The sequence below is a fragment of the Pogoniulus pusillus genome, chromosome 11 (assembly GCF_015220805.1).
Source record: "Pogoniulus pusillus isolate bPogPus1 chromosome 11, bPogPus1.pri, whole genome shotgun sequence".
Lineage (NCBI taxonomy): Eukaryota > Metazoa > Chordata > Aves > Piciformes > Lybiidae > Pogoniulus > Pogoniulus pusillus.
Window position 1 is genome coordinate 12,036,837 of NC_087274.1, and position 13,689 is coordinate 12,050,525.

The following is a 13,689-nucleotide window of genomic DNA, read 5'->3' on the forward strand; positions in this document are numbered from 1 at the left end:
CAACCAGACCATGGCACTAAGTGCCTCAGCCAGGCTTTTCTTCAACACCTCCAGGGATGGTGACTCCACCACCTCCCTGGGCAGCCCATTCCAATGCCAATCACTCTCTCTGCCAGGAACTTCCTCCTAACATGCAGCCTAGACCTCCCCTGCACAACTTGAGACTGTGTCCCCTTGTTCTGTTACTGATTGTCTGGCAGAAGAGACCAACCCCACCTGGCTACAGCCTCCCTTCAGGTAGTTGTAGACAGCAATGAGGTCACCCCTGAGCCTCCTCTTCTCCAGGCTAAACAACCCCAGCTCCCTCAGCCTCTCCTCATAGGGTTTGTGTTCCAGGCCCCTCACCAGTCTTGTTGCCCTTCTCTGGACACGTTTCAGCTCCTCAACATCTCTCGTGAATTGAGGGGCCCAGAACTGGACACAGTACTCGAGGTGTGGCCTGAGCAGTTTTGAGTACAGGGGTAGAATAACCTCCCTTGTCCTACTGGCCACACTGTTCCTGATCCAGGCCAGGATGCCATTGGCTCTCTTGGCTACCTGGGCACACTGCTGGCTCATGTTCAGCTACTATCTACCAGTACCCCCAGGTCCCTTTCTTCCTGGCTGCTCTCCAGCCACTCTGTCCCCAGCCTGTAGCTGGGGACAAGATCCTCAAGTCCAACCCCCCTGCTGAAGCAGGTTCACCTAGGGCAGGAATAGGAGTGCTGCATCCAGGTGGGTTTTGAGAGTCTCTAGAGGAGACTCCTCAAGCTCTCTGAGCAGCCTGTTCTGTGCTCTGTCATTCTCACACTATAAGGTGGACAGAGTGTTGAAATGGAACCTCCTGTGTTCCAGTTTATGCCTGTTGTTCCCTGTCCTATCACTGCACACCACTGACAAGAGCCTGGCACCTTCATCTTCACACCCACCCCTCGTTCTGTCACAGGTTGCCTAGGAGAAGAGCCTAACCCCACCTGGACACAACCTCCCTTCAGGTAGTTGTAGAGAGCAATGAGTTCTCCCTTGAGCCTCCTCTTCTCCAGGCTGCACACCCCAAGCTCCCTCAGCTGCAACTCGTGGGGCTTGTGCTTCAGTGAAGATCTTGCAGCATCCTCCTCACAACAGGCAGGAGACATGTGTGCTCAGAATCTGGACCTGTTCTGCTGCTGCAGCCCTCAGGTCACCAGTAATTGCCCTTCCTCCCCTCTCTGAGCTGATACACCAAAAGCCTGATGGTGTTAGTTCCTCAGTGGTGCAACCAGTGATACAGATCACCCCCACCACTGTTTTACCTACAGCTAGACTTGACTTGGAGACTTTGAAGCCACCCAGGGATGTGATAACTCCTTAGGCTGGAAGGATAATTAAAGATTTTTAAAGATGTGTATCGCAGCCACCAGCTTAAAGGCAAGTTTGGACCATGCTGTCCACCTGCCTCATTATGCTGTCAGTAGAAGTACTGCACTGGCAGGTGGTTTTACTGTGGTCTTTGCTGAGGTTGAGTGTATTAATCAGCAGAGTTGGGTGGCTCTCCTCCTAGCCAGAGACAAGATGCAGGTGCCCAGCATGCCTCAAACTTTAGTGAAAGAAGAAGAGGTTGGGGATAATTTCTGGTTCCTTTTCTATCCCCCATATCCTGCTGCCACAACAGGTGAAGGGGCCTTGATACCACCTCCATCGCTGAGGTCATTTGGGTTGGAAAAGTCTCAGATGTTCTGCTGTTGAATCACTTAAGTTGCAAAATATTCACAGGACACTCTTAAAACCCCTGCACTCATCAAAACTTTGCTTTTGCTATGATGCCTGGTACGGTTCAGCCATCTCAACAGGAGCCAGCAGTGTGCCCAGGTGGCCAAGAAGGCCAATGGCATCCTGGCATGGATCAGGAACAGTGTGGTCAGCAGGACCAGGGAAGTCCTTCTGCCTCTATACTCAGCACTGCTCAGGCCACACCTGAAGTACTGTGTCCAGTTCTGGGCCCCTCAATTCAAGAGAGATGTTGAGGTGCTGGAAGGTGTCCAGAGAAGGGCAGCAAGGCTGAGGAGGGGTCTGGTGCACAGCCCTGTGAGGAGAGGCTGAGGGAGCTGGGGGTGTGCAGCCTGCAGAAGAGGAGGCTCAGGGCAGACCTCATTGCTGTCTACAACTACCTGAAGGGAGGCTGTAGCCAGGTGGGGTTGGGCTCTTCTGCCAGGCAACCAGCAACAGAACAAGGGGACACAGTCTCAAGTTGTGCGGGGGGGGGGGGGGTCTAGGCTGGATGTTAGGAGGGAGTTCTTGCCAGAGAGAGTGATTGGCATTGGAATGGGCTGCCCAGGGAGGTAGTGGAGTCACTGTCCCTGGAAGTGCTTAAAAAGAGACTGGATGAGGCACTTTGGTGCCATGGTTTAGTTGATTAGAAGATGTTTGATGCTGCATTGGACTCGATGACCTGAAAAGTCTTTTCCAACCTGGTTAATTCTGTGATTCTCTGACTTGGTCTGCTGAAAAGACTAAGAGGAGCAGAATTCACCAGTTAGGCAATGGTTTCAGGGGCACAACTCAAGCAGGCTGAGGAGTGCTAAGCACAGGTGATGTTCACACAAAACCCCACATGGCTAGTCTTGGCTTCAGAGCTGCTCTTGTCTCTGGGCACCTGCTACAGGCCTCCAGCATCCTCACACAAGGTTTCTCCTCCTGTTCAGATGAAACCTTCTGGCTTCCAATTTGTGCCCATTGCCCCTTGTCCTGTCACTGGGCACTGCTGATCAGAGTCTGGCCCCATCATCTTGCCCCCCACATGTCCTTTAGCTCTTCTGAGCATAGCTCAGACCCCCTCTGGGGCTGCTCAGTCTTTTTCCTCACAGAAATGCTCCAATCCCTTCAGCATCTTTGTGTCCTCCACTGGACTCTCTCCAGTAGTTTTCTGTCTCTCTTGAACTGGGGAGTCTAAAATTGGACCCAGTCCAATGTTCTGGTCAGTTGAATTCCCCTAACTCAGCCCTGCACAACAGTGACTACAGAAGAACATTACATCAGCATGGAAAGAAGGCAAAGGCAAAAAACCTTCCCAGCCATAGGCTTCTTTCACATGGGTGGAAGTGTGTTGTGAAACATCTTTTGTTGTAGTGTAGGGCTTGTAAACTTGGAACCTGACCTAGTGAAAACGCTGAGATCAAAGGGAAGGTTGACTTTGATTTCAACAGCCTTTGGAACAGACCATTAGCTGATACTAATCTACCCCTGTCCTTGTATTTGGTTAGTGTCAAATCATTGCCTCAGTAGTCAGAAAGGTTCCCCCCCCCCCCCCCCCCCCCCCCCTCCTTGGAGCTTTCTGGTTTTCTTTTCTTGAATGGCTTTCACTGTGTTGGAGAGTTCATGAGGAAGGCTGCCTTGGCAGCTCAGCCAGCAAGGGGATGATGTGGAGGTCGTTTGACTCACTCAGAGTGTGTCTCATGCTAGGTTTGGGGGTGTTGGTGCCCTGGTTGTTTCTGGGTGCGTTGCCACCTCAGCAAGGTAGAAGCTTGAAAGCTGAGACCTCAGGAGGTCCACGCAGAGAGAATCAGAGGGCAGCCTTTGTTGGACAAGATCTCTAAGCTCATTGAATCCAACCACTCTCTAACCCTACCAAGTCCACTGCTAACCCACGTCCCTCAGCAGCACATCTATGACACATCCCACAGCTGCTCTGGTGTATAGAACCTCATTGGTCTACACCTCTTGCAAAAGTATCTTCCCTTCTCCTGCACTATTAGTCTGTGCTTTGGGTTAACTAGACAAATATTTGAATGGCCTCTCTGTTCTTTCCAGATGTCCATTTTTGATGGAACTGGGCAGCCCAAGAGATGCACATGCCCAGAGGCCTCTGCTACAAGTTTGCAAGCCTTGAAGAGCAGAGTTTGATTAGGAGTTTTGACAGAACTGTAATTGAACTGGATTAAATACCTCCCCCCCCCCCCCCCCAACCCTCAAAACATTGCTGTGGTGCAGATTTCATGTGAAAAGGGAGGAACATACCTGGGGGGCCTGGCCTCAAGAGCAGCATTGGTTCAGTCCTTAAGGATGCTGAGCTGCTCACATCCAAGTTCTGTGACCAGTTCTGGGCCCCTCAATTCAAGAGAGATGTTGAGGTGCTGGAACGTGTCCAGAGAAGGGCAACAAAGCTGGTGGGGGGCCTGGAACACAAACCCTGTGAGGAGAGGCTGAGGGAGCTGGGGTTGTTTAGCCTGCAGAAGAGGAGGCTCAGGGGTGACCTCATTCCTGTCTACAACTACCTGAAGGGAGGTTGTAGCCAGGTGGGGTTGGTCTCTTCTGCCAGACAATCAGCAACAGAACAAGGGGACACAGTCTCAAGTTGTGCAGGGGGGGGGGTCTAGGCTGGATGTTAGGAGGAAGTTCTTCACAGAGAGTGATTGGCATTGGAATGGGCTGCCCAGGGAGGTGGTGGAGTCACCATCCCTGGAGGTGTTCAAGAAAAGCCTGGATGAGGCACTTAGTGCCATGGTCTGGTTGCCTGGACAGGGCTGGGTGCTAGGTTGGACTGGCTGAGCTTGGAGGTCTCTTCCAGCCTGCTTGATTCTATGATTCTATAAGTTGCATCACCTTGCTGCCAAGCCCTGTCTTTGAAACTGAGATTTGCTGGTTGTAGCACTGGGAGAAGAGGCAATGGCTTGAAACTAGAGCAGAGCAGATTCAGATTAGACCTTAGAAAGAAGTTCTTTACCATGAAGGTGGTGGAACACTGGAGAAGGTTGCCCAGGGAAGCAGTGGAGGCCCCATCCCTGGAGACAGACATTCAAGGTCTGGCTTGACAGGGCTCTGAGCAACCTGATCTAGTTGGGGATGCCCCTGCTGACTGCAGAGGGGTTAGACAAGATGACCTCTAATGCTCCCTTTCCAATCCAGGGCTTTCTAAGATTCTATGATTCGAGCCAAAACCATCTGGGACCTTGTGCCAGATTTGGGAACAAGAATGTCTGGTTTCAGAAAAGCTTAAATGTTCCACTGGAAAGGAAATATTCCAAATCTTCATTTCACAACCATTTTTATTATTATTTATTATTATTGTTAATCATTAAAATGATTTCCTTTCATGTTTGGTTGGTTTGGAGATTGTTTAACAAAAGCATTTTGGGTTGGGTAAAACGACCCCAAATGATTTTTCTTTCTGGTTTTTCGTTTCAGAGCAGCTCAAATGCAATTATCTGAGAAAGGATTTGCTTTAATACCCTGAAACAGATCTCCTGTTCTCACAGCTCTCTCCAGTGTCACAAGATGGGCCATAATAACCCATCTTCCTGGTACACATCTGTAACTCACATCAGCATTAACAAAGTCAGGAAGTTCTCACCATCTCTGACTATCCCTCCCATTTCCCACTAATTTTTTCCTGTCTGTGCAGAAGTTGCTAGCCTCAAGACTGCACCATTTACCCTTTTCTGTTCTTAGCAGGAACATGATGCTCTTGGCACAAAGACCAGGATGCAAACCTCTGGGGACGGTCTGAGATCTCCAGACATCTCCCCAAGGCAAGGCAGAGGAATTTTGGTGGGATGCAGCAGCAAGCCCAGTTCAGAGGTGAAGCAGAGCTCAGGAATTGTGATGGTTTGGGTGTTACCCACCCCCCCCACACACTTTAGACTCAGCTGGCTCTGGAGATTTGAATGAAGCTTATAGTTACAGCTTAGCTCACTAGACAAGCAGATATTTACAGTATACACAGTTATACACAGAAATACACAAGGTAAAAAGCAATACAGAAACACAGCAGCCCTTCCAGAATCTTGAGTCCCCAGGAGGGGCTCCCAACCACCCTTCCACCTTCTCCCACCCCTCTCAACCTTACCCCAGTCCCAAGGAAGAATGGAGGTTTGGCCAGGGGGTTAGGAAGCAAAATGGATTAATCAGAGAGATAGCAGAGAGGCTAGAGAGAGAAAAAATGCAGCTCTGAGCTCCCCAGCAGAAGAAGTGCCTTATCTATGTGTGGATTCTTGTTCTTATACCTCTCAGCAAGCCTGTGAGTGAGGCAGACATCACCACTGTTTTTCTCTTTCACAGCCTGTGATCTAATCCTTCTCACCAAAACGTTCTAGCTAGGCTGAAACTAGCACAGGAACACCCTTAAGTTAGCAGTGTTCAGGAGCTCGAGTCACATAAAGAGAAGTGTGGGGCAGGCTCTGAGCCTCCAGGGGCCATGGAAACAATCTCCTCTGTCACTGATGATGTCCCAAACTTTCACAGAATCCCAGAATCCCAGCACTGGTGGGGCTTGGAAGAGACTTCTGGAAATCATCCAGTTCACCCCTCCTGCTATAAAGCAGAGCCATCCACAGTGGCTTGCCCAGGAGCACAATGGCCAAGAGGGTCTTGAAAAGCTTCACAGGAGAGGACTCCACAACTTTCTGGGCAGCCTACTCCAGTGTTACAGCACCCTCACAACAAAGAAGTTTCTCCTCCTGTTCAGGTGGAACCTCCTGGCTTCCAGTTTGTGCCCATTGCCCCTTTTCCTGACGCTGGACACCACTGACAAGAGTCTGGCCCTTTCCTTTTGCCCCCCACCCTGTAGCTGCTACTGAGCATTGCCCAGATGCCCTCTGGGGCTACTCCTCTCCAGGCTCAACAGCCCCAGGGCTCTCAGTCTTTGCTCCTCACAGAGATGCTCCAGGCCCCCTCAGCATCTTTGTAGCCTTTGCTGGACTCTCTGCAGTGGTTCCCTCTTCCCTGAGGTGCTGCTGCTGTGCTGAGCAGCTCTCTGGTGACCTCCACTTTGGAGTTTCTTTAGCCACCATCTCAGTCACAGCACTGCATGTGCTGGAGTGCACCTGAGTTGTTTCATAATCTCTCCCAGTCATCAGTGAGCTTCAAAAACTGTTGCATTTTACTTCTTCCCAGGTCTCCAGATGCAGTGATTTGTTGTCTCACAGGCCTGCTGGTGTCTAACAGCATCTCTGGGCACAGGTAATGAGGCTGCTGTTGGGAAGAACAAACAGCCCTGACATTTGAAGCAATCCATTCTCCTCGCTAAGTACTGCACTGGGACAGCTCCTGCCTTTGGCTGGCAGCTCTCAAGGCACAGCTTTGTCCCTCACTGCAGGCACTTGCCTGGGGCACTTGCCTGGAGTTGTGGTGATGCAAAGCAGGGTGGTTCAGGACTTGGATTCGTGAGTGGTCCTGCCCACAGGACACTGAGGCTCAGCCCCAGTCACTGAAGCACAAAAAAACATAACCAAGGTAAAATATCTTGGATCTCCCTCCCAATGCCACTCAAGCTGTTAGCTGAAGGATCCTGAATGGCATCTTGCAGGTCACAGGATCACAGAATCACAGAAACATCCAGGTTGGAAGAGCCCCTCAGGATCACCAAGTCCAACCTAGAACCCAACTCTACAAGATTCACCTTAAATCATATCCCTAAGCACCACATCCAAACGATCCTTAAACACATCCAGGGTCCAGGAGAAAAGGCTGCCCAGGGAGACCATAGAATCATAGAATCAATCAGGTTGGAAGAGACCTCCAAGATCAGGCAGTCCAACCTAGCACCCAGCCCTATCCAGTCAACTAGACCATGGCACCAAGTGCCTCAAGACACAGGGATGTGGTGCTGAGGGAGGGACATGAGTTAGTAGTAGGGCTTTAGCAGTAGTGGTGAGACTGGGAGCTTCAGGCAAGCCATTGGACCTGATGATCTCTTCCAACCTTGGCAGAACTATGGCTTTATGACCTTCAACAAAGGCTGAAGGAGAGTCATTCTGGGGACTCAATCTGGGGCATATGTCTTGCACCCTTATAAAAGTCTGGCACCACAAATCAGGGTCCCAGAGCTGTCTGATGGTCTTTTTCAGGCCATTTAATTTCTGCCTCTGTTGGCAAAAGGAGGTGGAGTTCTTTTGCCCCTTGCTTAGCCAGGATTAGCACATCCAAAATGCTCTCTCTGGGAGTCAGTCTAGTAGGGTTTTCCCTTTGGCATAGTAGGAACTGGTCAGCACTGGTCAGGCCACACCTTGTGTCCAGTTCTGGGCTCCTCAATTCAAGAGAGATGTTGAGGTGCTGGAACGTGTCCAGAGAAGGGCAACAAAGCTGGTGAGGGGGCTGGAACACAAATCCTATGAGGAGAGGCTGAGGGAGCTGGGGGTGTGCAGCCTGCAGAAGAGGAGGCTCAGGGGTGACCTCACTGCTGTCTATAACTACCTGAAGGGAGGCTGTAGCCAGATGGAGTTGGTCTCTTCTGCCAGGCACCCAGCAACAGAACAAGGGGACACAGCCTCAAGTTGTGTCAGGGGGGTCTAGGCTGGATGTTAGGAGGAAGTTCCTGGCAGAGAGAGTGATTGGCATTGGAATGGGCTGCCCAGGGAGGTGATGGAGTTGCCATCCCTGGAGGTCTTCAAGAAAAGCCTGGATGAGGCACTTAGTGCCATGGTGTAGTTGGCTGGATGGGGCTGGGTGCTAGGCTGGACTGGCTGATCTTGGAGGTCTCTTTCAACCTGGTGGATTCTATGATTCCATGAACACACTAGTGAAGAACCCAAGAAGTTTGACTGATGTCTAACCTGAACTTTGACAAGTGTCAGAGCAGAGGTTTACATCTCTAGATCTTCATGGCATGGAGCAGGACGTGGGCAGCTTTGCTGTCTCCATTCTGACCCCTCCCTGCAGCAGCAGCTGAGGGGCTGCTCTGGGCCAGCATAGGCAGATCCCCCCCATTGCTCTGACGAATGACTCAGGGCTTTGGGGATCACATCTGGAGTTTTGTTACGCACTAAATCAAGGCTGTGGCAGGTGTGTAAAGCTGAGGTTTCAGAGCTGCTAGGCTGATACATGTGGCAGTTGTTTACTCAAAGGAGAGACTGCTGAAGTGGGGTTTGGAGTGATTTGGTTTGGGTTTTGAATCCCTTTCTCTCAGTTCATGTGATGTTTGTGCAGCTATGGAGAATAGCTGAGGAGAATTTCCTGAGATGTGTCTTCTTGCTGCAGAAAAACTGCTTTGCAAATTCCTCTCTGAAGGTAGAAACCCTCTGGGTTTCTCCCCAAAGTGCTGTCCTGAGCCCTTTGTGCCTGTCACACCTCTGTGCCCTGCCAGGCTGACAAAGGAAGAGGCTGCAAAGGGATTGGGAATTTTGAGACTACAAAAATACTCCAGGGGCTGGAAGCCCTCTGCTGTGAGCCCAGGATGAGAGAGTTGTTCAGCCTGGAGAAAAGAAGGTACCAGGGAGACCTTCTGGTGGACCTGCAGTGCTTAAAGATGCCAAGAAGAAAGCTGGGGACAGACTTCTGAGCAAGGCTTGTTGGCACAGGACAAGGGGTGATGGCTTGAAAATAAAAGGGAGAGATTCAGACTGGAGAGAAGGGAGAAATGTTTGATGCTGAGGATGGTAAGACCCTGTGCCAGGTTCCCCAGAGAGGTGGGAGTTGCCCCCTGGCTGGCACCCTTGCAGGTCAGGTTGTTTGGGGCTTTAGCTGCAGATGTCCCTGCTGACTGCCCCTTGCAGGTCAGGTTGTTTGGAGCTCTAGCTGCAGATGTGCCTGCTGACTGCCCCTTGCAGGTCAGGTTGTTTGGGGCTCTAGCTGCAGATGTGCCTGCTGACTGCCCCTTGCAGGTCAGGTTGTTTGGTGCTCTAGCTGCAGATGTGCCTGCTGACTGCCCCTTGCAGGTCAGGATGTTTGAGGCTCTAGCTGCAGATGTGCCTGCTGACTGCCCCTTGCAGGTCAGGTTGTTTGGGGCTCTAGCTGCAGATGTGCCTGCTGACTGCCCCTTGCAGGTCAGGTTGTTTGGAGCTCTAGCTGCAGATGTGCCTGCTGACTGCCCCTTGCAGGTCAGGTTGTTTGGGGCTCTAGCTGCAGATGTGCCTGCTGACTGCCCCTTGCAGGTCAGGTTGTTTGGTGCTCTAGCTGCAGATGTGCCTGCTGACTGCCCCTTGCAGGTCAGGATGTTTGAGGCTCTAGCTGCAGATGTGCCTGCTGACTGCCCCTTGCAGGTCAGGATGTTTGAGGCTCTAGCTGCAGATGTGCCTGCTGACTGCCCCTTGCAGGTCAGGATGTTTGAGGCTCTAGCTGCAGATGTGCCTGCTGACTGCCCCTTGCAGGTCAGGTTGTTTGGGGCTCTAGCTGCAGATGTGCCTGCTGACTGCCCCTTGCAGGTCAGGTTGTTTGGTGCTCTAGCTGCAGATGTGCCTGCTGACTGCCCCTTGCAGGTCAGGTTGTTTGGTGCTCTAGCTGCAGATGTCCCTGCTGACTGCCCCTTGCAGGTCAGGATGTTTGAGGCTCTAGCTGCAGATGTGCCTGCTGACTGCCCCTTGCAGGTCAGGTTGTTTGAGGCTCTAGCTGCAGATGTGCCTGCTGACTGCCCCTTGCAGGTCAGGTTGTTTGAGGCTCTAGCTGCAGATGTCCCTGCTGACTGCGGGGGGTTGGACTGGATGAGCTTTAAAGGTCCCTTTCAATCCAAACCATTCTTCAGTTCCCTTTTTAACTAACCAAAGGTCACCAAATCCGAGGTGCTCCCCACAACCCCAACTCTGAATGGGAGCACTTGAGGCCCACACCAGCCTGTTCCAGAGAGAGAAATTCCCTGTCCTCATTTTTGTAGTAGCCTCAGGAACACCATCCATCCACTGTGCAAGAGTGTGTGATTATTTCTGGAAAGAAAAGCTATTGAAGACTTAGTGCCAGCGTTGGCATCATTACAAATGCAGAAAGGAAGCTGTCAAATAACTGCTTGTGTTTTCAGATGTACCACATGTGACTGGGGCCGTGTTAGAAAACATGATCCATCCCATGCAAAGCAGCAACCCTGGAACAAAAGTCCTAGCTTTGTAAATTTGGGTACTGGCAGCCAGCTTTCAAAAGCCTCCTGTTCGAAAATAGCTCTGTGACGCTTGGAGCAAGCACAGAAAGGCAGCAGGACTCTGCCAGGTTCCCCCCAACCTTGCCAAGTCTCTACTCAACCCTCTCTGCCTGTGTAAGCTAGGAGAAGTGGAGTAAGGACACCAAGAGTTGGCTTGACACACAAGTGGAGCAAAAAATCCCTCTCTGCCTGTGTAAGACAGGAGAAAGACTGGAGTAAGGACACCAAGATTTGGCTTGACACACAAATGGAGCAAAAAATCCCTCTCTGCCTGTGTAAGACAGAAGAAAAAGAGGAGTAAGGACACCAAGATTTGGCTTGACACACAAATGGAGCAAAAATCCCTCTCTGCCTGTGTAAGACAGAAGAAAAAGAGGAGTAAGGACACCAAGATTTGGCTTGACACACAAATAGAGCAAAAATCCCTCTCTGCCTGTGTAAGGCAGAAGAAAAAGGGGAGTGAGGACACCAAGAGCTGGCTTGACACACAAATGGAGCAAAACCTGGCTCCAGGAAGATTTGTTCCAAAGGATACATCAGGAAAAGTGTGGCCAGCAGGTCTAGGGAGGTTCTTCTCACCCCCTGCTCTCCCTTGGTGAGATCACACCTGCAATACTGTGTCCAGTTTTGGGCTCCCTAGTTCAAGAGAGGCAGAGACCTGCTGGAGAGATTCCAGGGGAGAGTCACAAGGATGACTGGGGGACTTCAGCCTCTCCCCTATGGAGACCAAGTAGGAGCCCTGGGGCTGTTCAGTTTGGAGAAGACTGAGAGGAGATCTGATCAATGGATACAAGTATCTGAGGGGTGGGTGACAAGTGGATGAGGCCAATCTCTTTTGGATGGTCAGCAGCAATAAGCCAAGGAGCAACAGCTACAAACTGGAACAGAGAAGGTTTCAGCTCAGCATGAGGAGAAATTCCTTTACAGTGAGGGCGGCAGAGCATTGGGACAGGCTGCCCAGAGAGGCTGTGGAGTCTCCTTCTCTGGAGACTTTCAAACCCATTGGGACGCATTCCTGTGTGAACCACCCTGGGTGATCCTGCCTTGGCAGGGGGATTGGACTGGATGATCTCTGGAGGTCTCTTCCAACCTCTAACATTCTGAGATTCTGTGGTATGTCAGACTGACCAGAGACTGTAACTCTGCAAGTTCCTCCACCACTTGTGGTAATTAATGCAGTCAATTTGCCCCTCTTGAGAAGAGCAGAAGAAGAGAAACCCCATGACAGAGTTGAATCTCAGTTTTAATTTGTATTTTGCTTGCCAGCTTGCCCAGGGAGGCTGTGAATGTCCCCTCCCTGGAGGTGTCCAAGGCCAGGTTGGATGAGGCTTTGAGCAACCTGGGCTAGTGGGAGGTGTCCCTGCCCATGGCAGGGGTTGGGACTGGATGATCTTTAAGGTCACCTCCAACCCAAATCATTCTGTGATTCAATGACTTGGAAAACCCCACAAGCCATTAGGCCTCTTTGTTTGCATGCAAACATCCAGAGGCATAGAGAGAAAAGCAAAAAGGCTTTGAGCCAGAACACCAATTCCCAAGATAGCAGATCTAAGGCAACTCTGTTTTTATTAGGTGATCTGAGAGAACAGTCCACTCAAGGAGCAAATCAGAACATTAAATGGCATTTTCTTAGACACTCTGATTTGCTACAGCTCAGATGTTTGATGGAAGTGAATCAAACATGTTTTATCCAAATCCTTGACTAGAAGTTTGCTGGGAGAAGAGCCACTAGCAGCTCAGATCTGCTTCATTCGTTACACAACTCAGCCCTTCCTGGGCAGAATACTGTAGGATGTGGGTCCTGAGCCTGCACCACCTCATGAGATGTGATGTGAGTGCTGCTCTCACAGCCTCTGCACGTGGAAAACCTGAAATTTGATCTGACTGCAGCTATTTGATCACCTGCCTGTTGCTGCAGGTGTAGCAGAACATTTGGGTTTACTCCAGAAAGGAACAAAAGCTGATTTCTGTTCTTCAGTTGGTTCTCATCCTCTGGGCAGAGCCACTCACCAAAAGGGAGATTCATAAGGACAAGCCAGCACTGAGCCATGAAAGCATCACGTCCCCATCTCCCAGGATAAACAGGATGCTTCCAAAGTGACTTTCTAAATTACAACTGAAGCAGAGATCAAGGCTTTTGCAAGAGGAGCTTGTGATCTTGTGGCTGCAGTGTGACAAGTGTAAGGGTGCTGGGTCCTCACCCAAACTGGACCCTGCATATGAACTTCAGCAAACTGCTTTCTCTCCCCATGCTGCAGCGTTTGTGCAGGATGCACAAAGCTCTTGCAGGGGCCCAAAACTGCTGTTTATATGCAAACAGGGCTGGAAACCCTCTGATGTGAGGCCAGGCTGAGAGAGTTGGGCTTGTTCAGTCCGGAGAAGAGAAGGCTCCAGGGAGACCTCCTGGTGGCCTCGCAGAACTGAAAAGGGGCCAAGAAGAAAACTGGAGACAGACTTTTGAGCAGGGCCTGTTGGCACAGGACAAGGGGGGAAGGTTTGAAAATAAAAGAGAGAGATTCAGACTGGAGAGAAGGGAGAAATGTTTGATGCTGAGGGTGGTAAGACCCTGTGCCAGGTTGCCCAGAGAGGTGGGAGATGCCCCAGGCTGGCACCATTGCAGGTCAGGTTGGTTGTGGCTGTGAGCAACCTGCTCTAGCTGCAGATGTCCATTCTGACTGCAGAGGAGTGGGACTGGATGAGCTTTGAAAGTCTCTTCCAGCTCCCAGAAAAGCAGGAAAATGAAACTGTGCACTGATTGCAATGAAGGCAAATACAGTTCCTGAAAGCAGCATGTCATGAACTTCAGCCACAAGCAGCTCATCACCAAAGTGACAGCCCAGTGACAGTCCCTGGAAGAAGTTTCTTCACTGTGTGGTAGGGCAGGGCTAGAAACC